The sequence below is a fragment of the Rattus norvegicus genome, chromosome 7 (genome assembly GCF_021556685.1).
Source record: "Rattus norvegicus strain SHRSP/BbbUtx chromosome 7, alternate assembly SHRSP_T2T, whole genome shotgun sequence".
Lineage (NCBI taxonomy): Eukaryota > Metazoa > Chordata > Mammalia > Rodentia > Muridae > Rattus > Rattus norvegicus.
Genome location: NC_141540.1, coordinates 64365001 through 64375382, shown reverse-complemented (window position 1 = coordinate 64375382; position 10382 = coordinate 64365001). Strand labels below are relative to the sequence as shown.

The window sequence follows — 10382 nt, the reverse complement described above, 5'->3', positions numbered from 1 at the left end:
TAGTACCCTGCCTAGTTACTATTGTTTGAATTCTGCCCTTATTGTTTGAAATCTTCTCTTATTGAAGGTATATAACTTCCTGTTAGAGTCTGCTCAGAGTCATCTTCCTCTCGAAGTGGGGTGACCCCAGCGTGCTGAAACAATAAAACTCCTCTTGTTTTTGCATTGATCACCACCTCCGTGAGTTCCATTCAAGGGGTCCCGGTAGAGTTCCAACTTAAACCTCACATTAGAAGCAGGCAGACACAGGGACAGTGAGGTATCAGACAACATTCAGGAAGGCAGACATAACAGACCAAAAATAAGCCAACAATCACCATAGACAGACGAAAGGTACAGGGAGAAAAGTGAAGAGTTCAAATTTGAGCTCACTCTTGGTCAAATTAGTGAAAGAAGTCTGTGTTTTGATGCATCTGAGGTTGTCTTTGATGTGTTAGTCAATACAAAACTGGTCCTGACATATTATTTCAAGAAACATTGCAAGGAATTTTGTTTATACTAACTGAGAGATGCAGACAAAACACCCCCACCACAAGGAAAACATTTAGCTTTTACATTTAAAAAAGTTCTTTTTAGTAAGTGATTTGTGAATCAAATGCTCTTTTCTATCTTTTTGGGAATTTTGACCATATTGAAATGTTCTCAGTAGAAGTATGAACCATTAATCTTCAGCACCACCATTATCCCTGAGGTGAAGGACAGATGAGTGTAGGTTACATAGCCTTGGTCTCCCTGTCACTTCTTGTCACTATTGTTACTGTACCTCTCAGTTGCAGTGTTCTGAGTGAGAACGGCCCCCGTAGGTTCATATATTTGTATACTTGGTCCATAGCTGTTGAATTTCTTTCAAGGATTGGGAGGTTGGTGTGGCCTTGTTGGGGAGGTTTGTCCATGTTAGAGGAAATTTGTCTTTGAGGTCTGTTTCTTTGCCTTTCTGCCTGTGGATCAGGATGCAAAAGTCTCAGTCACTGTTCAGCGCCATGCACGCTGCCATGTATCCCACCATGATGATAATAGATTAAGTCTCTGAAACGGCAAGCAATCTCCCAATTAAATGTGTTTCTTTGTAAGAGTTGCTTTGGTTGTGGTGTCTCTTCACAGCTGTACAACAGTGGCTGAGATACCAGCACTCAGCCTGCCCCGGCTGCCTCACCAGAGGTGAGAGGGAAGAAAGAGACACCCTGTAGGCGAGCCACATCTTTAGTAGTTTGTGCTCTGACCTGCATTGCTCTCAGTAAAGTGTACATTTCCTTATGACTGGCAGACTGGGGATACATATTCTATTGTGCTTTTTTTTTTAACCTTTGCGGTTACAGTGATATTGTAATTTTTGTCAATCAGTGTTCTTTAATAGTGAAATATTCTGTTTTCAGTGTGACAACCATGAGAATGGACTGAAGATCTCTGAATCAAGGCTATGCTGTTGTGGACCTTCCTCTACTCTGCAGAAGACAGCATTCTACCCAAGAGACATAGGTAAGGAGTACCGGAAGGAACATCATTAGTAAAGGGTTTCTGCGTTACAAGATGGCCCCTTCTTCTCCCGTTTGCATGGCATTGGTAATCCCTAGTTCACATTTGGATAGATACTTCATTTCTCAAGGTTCTAAACACATTCTATAGCCACATTTCCAAACTCCCTTCAAATGTTGGATGAGACAGAATTGGTCTTTATAAGCTTACAGAATTTTAGCAGACTAACCAATATATTAATACTAGTAGTATGTACTGCAAGAAAGTTGAAACGAAACAGCTCAAAGGATACATAGGGCTCCTATAGTCCAGTTTAGATTCACCGATGTAGCAAAGGACTATTCTTTTTTTTTTTTTTGCATGCTATTTGGTAATAAAAAATAAAAACCTAATTATATTTCCACAACTTTATATAGCCACATTGACTTAGATTTGTGAAAAAGACCTAGTTGCTGGAGTATCTCGTGTTCTGAGACTACTTGTGTCTGTGTCTTGCTCTCTCTTTCTCTCTTTCCTCCTTAACCTGATGGTTCCTAACTTTCCCCTCCAACACAACCCTGTTTGTTTGTTTTCTTTAATATGCAAATAACAATGAATGACAATGATCTCATAGTTAGAACGATACCCTGAACTCCATATCCTTGTTTATTTTCAGTCATATTTTCAGTCCTAGAAAGTAATCAGATTTCAAAATTGGAGGGGGAAAATCTCAGAAGAGAGCCTGGTACTGAAAAGGTTGGCCTTCCTGGCTGCACCTCCTGGCCCATCTCTCTGGCCCCTCAGTTCTATTGTGGGCATATTCCTCAGTCACATCTCCTGCTGATGTTTCAGACATGGAAGAAGAGTGTTAAAAAATGGTTAATTTTGAATGCCTTAGAAACAGTCAAAACCCATTTCATTTCATTTCTTCTGAATGAGAGAATTAAAATATGTTAATAGCTGGTTGCAAACATAGGCCTAATTGCCCTGCCGGCCTTGTGAGATTAATTATGAGTTCAGAGCTGTCATTGCATTCTCTGGTCAGGAAACTCTGAACTGGTGCTGCCTGGGTTTTTGACCCCTGTTGGGAAGGTGTTGACATTGTAGGGAAAAATCTGTCCACCACTACCTCCTTGGGGAGTTACTCTCCTTCCAGTTTATTTTGATGGGGGTTCATATGGGTGGGTCTCTTGATTTATGAATATTGGTTTCATACTTTCTATGAGCAAGGACAGAGATACTGAAAATAATTAAAGCTGAAAAAAACTTTAGAGACATGACGAACGGTTTAAAATAATTTGTTTCATTCACAAAATGCCTTGAGTCCTTCTCTGACCCTGGCACTTGTACAGAGTGGGGACACAGGACCTGACTAAACAACACCGATAACACAAGGAATTTATATTCCTGCCCGGGCAAAGGAGTGATGATGAATTAATATTTATGTCCTGAGAAATAAGTGCTAAGAAAACTAAAGCAGAGGAAGAATCAGATGCTGTTTTACTTTTTGTTTCATATGTGCCTGGCAGGTAGCACATGTTCATCCATACATGTGTGGGTGCACAGAAGTGTTTGGAGGCCGAAGGTTGAGATCAGGTGGTTTTTATTCCCCCTCTCCAACTTCTATTGAGACAGGGTCTCTTACTGAACTAGAGTTTCTCAATTAGGCATGACAGGCTGACAGTGAGCTCTGCATGGCCATTTCTTTCAACCTTTCCACAGCATTTGAGTTATATTTTCCATGTGGCTATGCCAGGTTGCTTGTTTCGAGACAGTGTCTCTCTTCATAACAGCTCTGGTTATCCTGTAACTCACTCAGTCTTGGGTCCTCATACTTTTGAGTCAAGTACTTAGACTTGAACCCATCTTCCCAGAGCAGTGGTTCTCAACCTTCCTAACACTGCAGTCCTTTAATATGGCCCCTCGTCTAGTGGTTTTTCTCAGAATTTACCATAGGGAGGGATAGGAGGTCTTTTTCTGAGAACGACTTTGTTTGTTTTGGCTGGTCTCAACTAAGCCTGGTCACTCTGACCACCAAAACCTTGTTTCTATATTCCCAGGACCTTGTTTGACAGCTCTGTTTCTGAAATCTATGAAACTTATTTCTTTGGTTTATTAGGAGTGCATTGGTGTGAATGAGGGATGTCCCCTATAGCCCATGTATTGGAACACTTGGTCCTTGGCTGGTGGTGCTTGGTCCTTGGTGGTGGTGATAGTCATGAAACCTTTAGGAGGTGAAGCCTTGCTGGAGGAAATATGTCCCTGGAGCGGGCTCTGAGTATTGGTAACCTGGTTTTACTTCCTGTTCTCTCTTTGTTTCTTGTGTGCTGATGAAATATGATCCACCAGCTTCCTGCTCCTACAAATGCTCCTGCATGTTCCCATGTCCTCTCCACCACGATGGAGTCTTTCTCTCCAGAACTGTAAGCCAAAGGAAACACTTCTGTTGCAAACTTGGCTTTTGACAATGTGTTTCATCACAGTGACAGAACAGTCACTTGTATGAAACTTGGTGCTGAGAATCATTGTTTCCCTGATAGACTTTGGGATTTTTTTCAACCCTTTGGGATATTTTATGAAGTCTTGGAAAAGCCATTGAGTGCTCTGCACACAGCTTAAGGGCTCATTCTTGTGCAAGCTTAGAAGTGGGTGGTGTTGAAAGAAATGGGGAGGGCAGAGACCCAACCCATGAGGTTTCAGAGGAAACTAAGGACTCTATAGGGTCTAGGCTTGGGGCCATGTTTTGTGATGCTGTTGCTAAAGATCTGACTGCGTTCTGCCCCTGTCTTGAGACTTTGTGTGAGGCTGAATTAAAAAATAATGGACTAATTTCTTTGTCAAAGAAAAGTCTCGAGATGGTATATCATGAAGTCTGTAGAATAATTGTTACTGGCTGCTCTTAGTTTTACAATGAAAGAGCACGTGCAGCAGAGAGAAAAGGATGGGCAGTTTGGAGATGAAGAGTGATGTGGAGCTTAGGGTTGCCCTTGGTCTGGCCCCGCCCTCTTCCTTCCCGGTTTTCTTCGTGATGGAACTGATCCCTCTGGAACTGTGGGCCTAGCTTTGCATCTGAATTTTGTCAGAGCATCACGGCAACAGGAAAGTAACTGATACAATGAGCCTGTGGAGATGGTACTAATGAGAGGCGTTGGGTCCCCGACCTAAACAGTTGAGATATGCTGAGAAATGGTCGGGTTCTGGATCTTTGGTGAAGATTGGATTGCCCGTAGGTAGATGGTACCTCAAGTGAAAGACAACAACAGAGAACTCCTGACCCACTCTTTCTTAGGTTGGCCTTTGCTCTCATTCACATTCATTCACTACTTTAAAATTTTCAGTATGTCTAGGGCGTGGGGGTGGTGCACACCTTTAGTCCCAGCACCTGGCAGGCAGAGGTAGGTGTTTCTCCATGAGTTCAAGGTCAACCTGCTCTAGAGAGTGAGTTCCAGGACAGCCAGGACTACTCACAGAAACCATAAGAGACAAACCAACCAACCAACCAACCAAAAACTTTCGGAATAACTCTCTTGTGCAACATTTTTTTAGATGACTTTTCTATCGTACAGAGTAGAGAATCACAGTTAATTTTTCAAGCTTTTATTTTTAGTGTTTGGGAGCTAAGATTTTTTTTTTCCCTTTATTTTTGGCTGTTTCATTGCTAGAAGAGTTTTGAGCACAGACATTGTTAGTTAAGCTTATAGTGGTGAGAAAAGGAAGCAGATGTCTTCTGGTGTCACCTATATTTTATAAATAAGTACAGTAATCACAAAGTGAGAGATTGTTCCATATTTAGTTTAGCTCAAATGAGTTAACATACGCAACGAGTTCAGGCCGTCGTCTGGCGCATGCGAGTTCAGACCGTTGTCTGGCGCATGCAAGTTCAGACCGTGGTCTGGCGCATGCGAGCTCTAGTAGGACTAACGATCACGATGCTTGCTGCTTAGGACTTGAAGTTAGTAGTCCATATTGTCTTCGAATTAACAACTTCATGAAGCCAGGACAAGCAAGCAAGCAAACAAGGCTGGGAAACAGACAGCAAAGATATAAAAGTAAGGAAAAGCCTGCACTCCATCTGGAACTAGTCACTGGCTGTGGTCAAACATTTACTCCTGAAGCATCCAGGGGTCATGCGAATGGGGAATACTGGACTGGGCAGATGCTCTGTAGGTAAAGTGCTCGCCCTGTGCCTGTGAGGATGTGAGTCTGGATGCCCAGGCTGCATGTAAAGCTGCACATGCTAGCGCACATCTGCACTCCCCGGGCTCCTGTGGTGAGATGGAAAGCAGAAACGGGAATACCTGGAACCCCATTCTCCAGCTAGCCAGGCATCTGCAGAATGGACAAGAAGAAACCCTATCTCAAGCACAGAGCAGCAGAGATGAACATCCAACATCTGACCTTCACATACACACTGTGGTACGCTTGTGTCCACATTAAAACACGTGAACACACAGCCTTTTTTTTTTTTAATTTAAAGAAAAGGAAAGATGGCTCAGCGGTTAAGAGCACAGACTGCTCTTCCAGAGGTCCTGAGTTCAATTCCCAGCAACCACATGGTGTCTCACCACGATCTGTCATGGGATCTGATGCCCTCTTCTGGTGTGTCTGAAGACAGCCACAGTGTACTGAACATATATTTAAAAAAGAAATCAATCAAAAAAAGAGGAAATAGCACAATTAAATAATTCTTTTTTATTGGTATTGAAACAAAATGAGACCATCTAAATGACATTTTTTTTTCTAGAAATCAATCACTCAACATTCAGATCTTTGAACAGGGGACTTTGTAAACATGATTTGGGAGGCTTTCTTAGATTCTAAGGACACAACATTAAACCATGGTGCAGAGAAGTCCTGTACTGGAATTCTAAACTCACGTGATTTGTCTCCCACAAACATCAGTCCTCAGAATGACTTAATTATGCAAAATCTGATCCTGTCATTCTCCTGTTTAAGTTTCTTTCCTGATTCTTCATGGCCCGCAGCTGTACTTCTAAACTTATTTCTAGCTATAAAACCATTTCTTTCACACTACAGTGTATATGGAAACCCAGTATGGAAGACAGAAATAAGATGGCTGCTCTGGATATGGGTCGGGATGCTTGTGGGAACCCACAGCCATGCCCAGCTCCACCCATTGCTTGGCTTCTAAACCCTGGGTTTTGTAGTCCAGACAATCCAGGTGTCACCAGACTCCCCAGGGACAACTTGTGAAAACTGCTTAGAAATATAAGGAATTAGACATATAAGAGAAGACTGATGTGCTCTGTGGAACTGAGCACAGGTAAACCAGCTACAAGGCAGAATGTACAAATGGGCTATCTCAAGTGATGATCTAGTCAGACTAGCGCCTTGCTAGCTGGCCAAGACATTTGTAAATGTATTTTGAGTCTGAGTCATTCCTGGGAGCATGGGACTGGCAGGCAGAACCAGGCCTACCTTCAACAACTGCTTCTTACTCACATGCTGCTGTCACAGGTCTGGGGTCTAAGCAGTTCACCAGCCTGACCATGAATATATTTCAACAAAGAAGAGGCTTTTATTTTGGATTCTGGCACCGGGGCTAGGCCTGGGACTTAGGATTCCTAAAATGTGGTGCTTAGGGGGTTACAAAGGCAAGAAACCCATAAGGTTATGTTCTGCTTTTGTGCAGGCATGCGTCCTACAGTCAGAAGGTTACGTTCTATTTAGCAAGCATATCTTGGTTATCTTGAGCAAGCAAACTTTTGTGACCATTATCTTGTATAAACAAGAGTTTCTTAAAGTTTACAAGGACAGGCAATCACAAGGGCAGCCCTCAGCACTGAGAAGTTACCTGTCCTCGAGCAGGTGGACTTACCCATTAGAGGAAATTCTATTTTTAGGTTTTTAGGCACAATAACTGAAACTTAGTACATAAGGTTAGTCATAGTATTGCCACAAAATATGCACTGAGATTGAGTTTACACAAAAGCCCTTTCTAAACCAAACTGGGCCATCTTTAAAACTAGTAAAAGTTATTATAAAGAAATTCTTAGTTTTGAAGTACACCCTTGTGAATCAGTCAACAGGTTTTATGTCATTGTTGAGCGTTTAAAACCATCTCTCAAGATCTACTAAAGTAAATATATTGTGTACTTGAATATTTAAAAAAGTACAAGTATAATAATTATTCCCAAAACCAATTTTAACTAGTTAGTTGGTGTAATGATTTATATTGATGGTCAACTTGCTAGTGTCTGGAATCACCTTGGAGACAATTCTCTGGATGTGCCTATGATGTTTTCTATGTTAGAGTCACTGAGGTGAAAAGATCTACTACCTATGATGTGAGTAGTGCTGTTCCCTGGGTTGGGACCCTGAATGGCATTAAAGGGAGAAGCTAGCCGGGCAAGCATTCCTTATTCTCCCCTTCCTGACAGCAGATGCCTGACAGGTAGCCAGCTGGACACCTGCCTTTGCCACCCTGTCTTACTCCCCAGAACAGACTGTTTCCCCATCAAAGCCTAAATCAAAATAAACCCATATTACTTTAAATTTATTGTGGAGAGCTTTTGGGGAAACTTCTAGAAACTTGGCAGGAATTTGACTTTGGGCCAAGACAGGGAAGTAGGCTCATATAAGAATATTTACATGTGGGCTAACACAGAGCTCAAGGTAAACTTATCAGGGGAATGTGTGGCTTTCCTTTTATCTTGGACATCCTGATGAGCCCCCAGAAACAACGATCCTGGGACTTTGTTTATTGCCTTGTTTGTTCCTTGACCTAGAACTGACCTTATTCTTCACAAATACTTTAAATGGTATAAAAAAGCAGATTGGGAAAAAATAAACTCACTTAAGCTCCTCGCAGGGGTCATGCTACCGTGTGGTCTAATTGTCTTTTTTTTTTTTTCTTTTTAATCCTCACTCCCTCTCTGGAGAACCTGTTGACTGACTGAGCTGGCTTGGCCAATTTATTCTGGTTAGATTTTGATTGAAGAGAGTGACAAGAAAAGCAGAGAATATCAGAAACAGGGGATGTGGAAGTGTTTGAAGTCAGCTAGGAAATGTTAGAATGTAGTGGGCAGAGAGTAGTGGATTTCTGAGTACCGGGTGCCTAGGGAGATGCTGATGGGAACCCTGAATCATGCAGCCTCAGAGGGGAAAAGACTGGGCGAGGGATTATTCTTGCAACAAATAGGATTCCATTCTGTCTATGTCAGAGAATGTCATGAGGTCCAATCTAGAGTAAATTCACTAATTTCTTTGCTGATGATATTTCAAGATGACATAGCATTCAGACTATGCACTGATTATTGCTCAAGGTTCTTATTGAGATATATATTGAAAGAGAACAAAAATTGAAAGTGTAAAGTTGAGCTGGAGAGATGGCTCAGCGGTTAAGAGCACTGACTGCTCTTCCAGAGGTCCTGGGTTCAAATCTCATCAACTAAATCGTGGCTCACAACCATCTGTAATGAGATCTGGTTCCCTCTTCTGGTGTGTATGAAAAAGCTACAGTGTACTTATATATATAAACAGATCTTTAAAGGAAAAAATGAAAAGTTTATGGATTGGAGAGGTTTAGCAGTTACAACTGTGACTCTTAAAAAGGATCTGAGTTCAGTTCCAGGCACCTATATGGTAGCTCACAACCAGCGGTAGCCCTGGGAGATCCAATGCTTTCTTCTGACTTCTGTAGGCACCATGTGGTACACAGATAGACATGCAGGCGAAACACCCACATACATAAAACAAAGATTAAAACTAAAACTTTATATTTGAAATTCAAAACAAATTTTAAAATTGAAGTTTAAGTGTAGTGAACTGTTCACCAGGGGACATGACATGACTTGTACACGTAAACACAGAAAAAAAAAAAAAGAGGTTTGATGAGGAAAGGTGTGCGAACAACTTAAAGTTACAGACAATAAGAAAGGGACTCTGAGGGCCAGACTGCATCCAGGAAGGGTGGTGCACACCTTTAATCCCAGAACTCGAGAGGCAGATCTCTAGGAGTTCAAGGCCAGCTTGGTATATAGAGTGAGTTCTAGGACAGTCTCGGCACGGAAATACTGTCTCAAAAAAAGAGAAAGAGATAGAGACAGAAAGAGACAGAAAGAAGTTGCCATGGTCCACAGAGCTATAGGCATCCAGGGACCTGGAAAAGAGGATAATGGTAGATTCAGGAATGAACATTTTTGTTTGTCCCACTGCTGTTTATATATTGTCTACCTAGCTACTAAAGATAGTATCCTAAAGCAGAGCCTGAGCAAACAGTTTATATGACCCTCTTGTCTGAATTTTTGTTCTGCATTTCCCTGCCCTCATAGCACTGTTTTGCCCCAGAGGACATTCCAACAGGCCATAGGTCTTGTCTTGTGTCATGCCCACAGGTATATGTTTTCACACACTCCTCCCCCAGCATGTAAGCACAATCTTCTAGCCACATCTGGGTCAGGGTTTCTGCTTGAGAAAGGAACTACAGACTATCTAGACCCTAACAATAAACTCTTTTGAAAATAGAAAGACTGAACTGAGACTGAAGAGGTTGCTTGCCCCAAACGGCCTTCATCTCGATAAGTTAGTATAATGTGACAGTTACTATAAAAGGCATAAGATGATGGGGGTCCTGGAGGATTGTGCTGAGACTTCAGAAAGCCTCTGGGGTCAGATAACGTACGGCATGGTCAGAGTCCTTGCAAAGAGACTTTGAGGGGCCACCTCATGAAGCTGTGATGGTGAAGCTCAAGTTGAAATGGAGACCCAGGATGTTGGAAACCCAAGGATCTCGAGAGATCCACCATGGAAAGCTGGAAGCCTGGAGTACAACAGATCACAAGAGAGGCTCTGTCTGCTCCAGATAGTGGAACTCTAAAGATGAAACCACCCAAGTCATTTGGAGCCCAGGTGATTCAGTTTTGAGCCCAAGATGCCATACACTGAACTAATTTGGTATTTGCCTTCTG

At 42.1% G+C, this 10382-nt stretch overlaps 1 long non-coding RNA gene across 1 annotated transcript in view; it reads left to right on the top strand.

Annotated features, from left to right (window-relative positions):
• Positions 1-1370: 1370 nt before the first annotated feature.
• The window catches only part of LOC148004705 (uncharacterized), a 37174-nt gene continuing 28162 nt past the window's right edge, over positions 1371-10382 (top strand). Inside the window, exon 1 of the long non-coding RNA XR_015624703.1 lies at positions 1371-1476. This is a non-coding gene — a long non-coding RNA (uncharacterized LOC148004705). The remainder of the gene's footprint in view (positions 1477-10382) is intronic.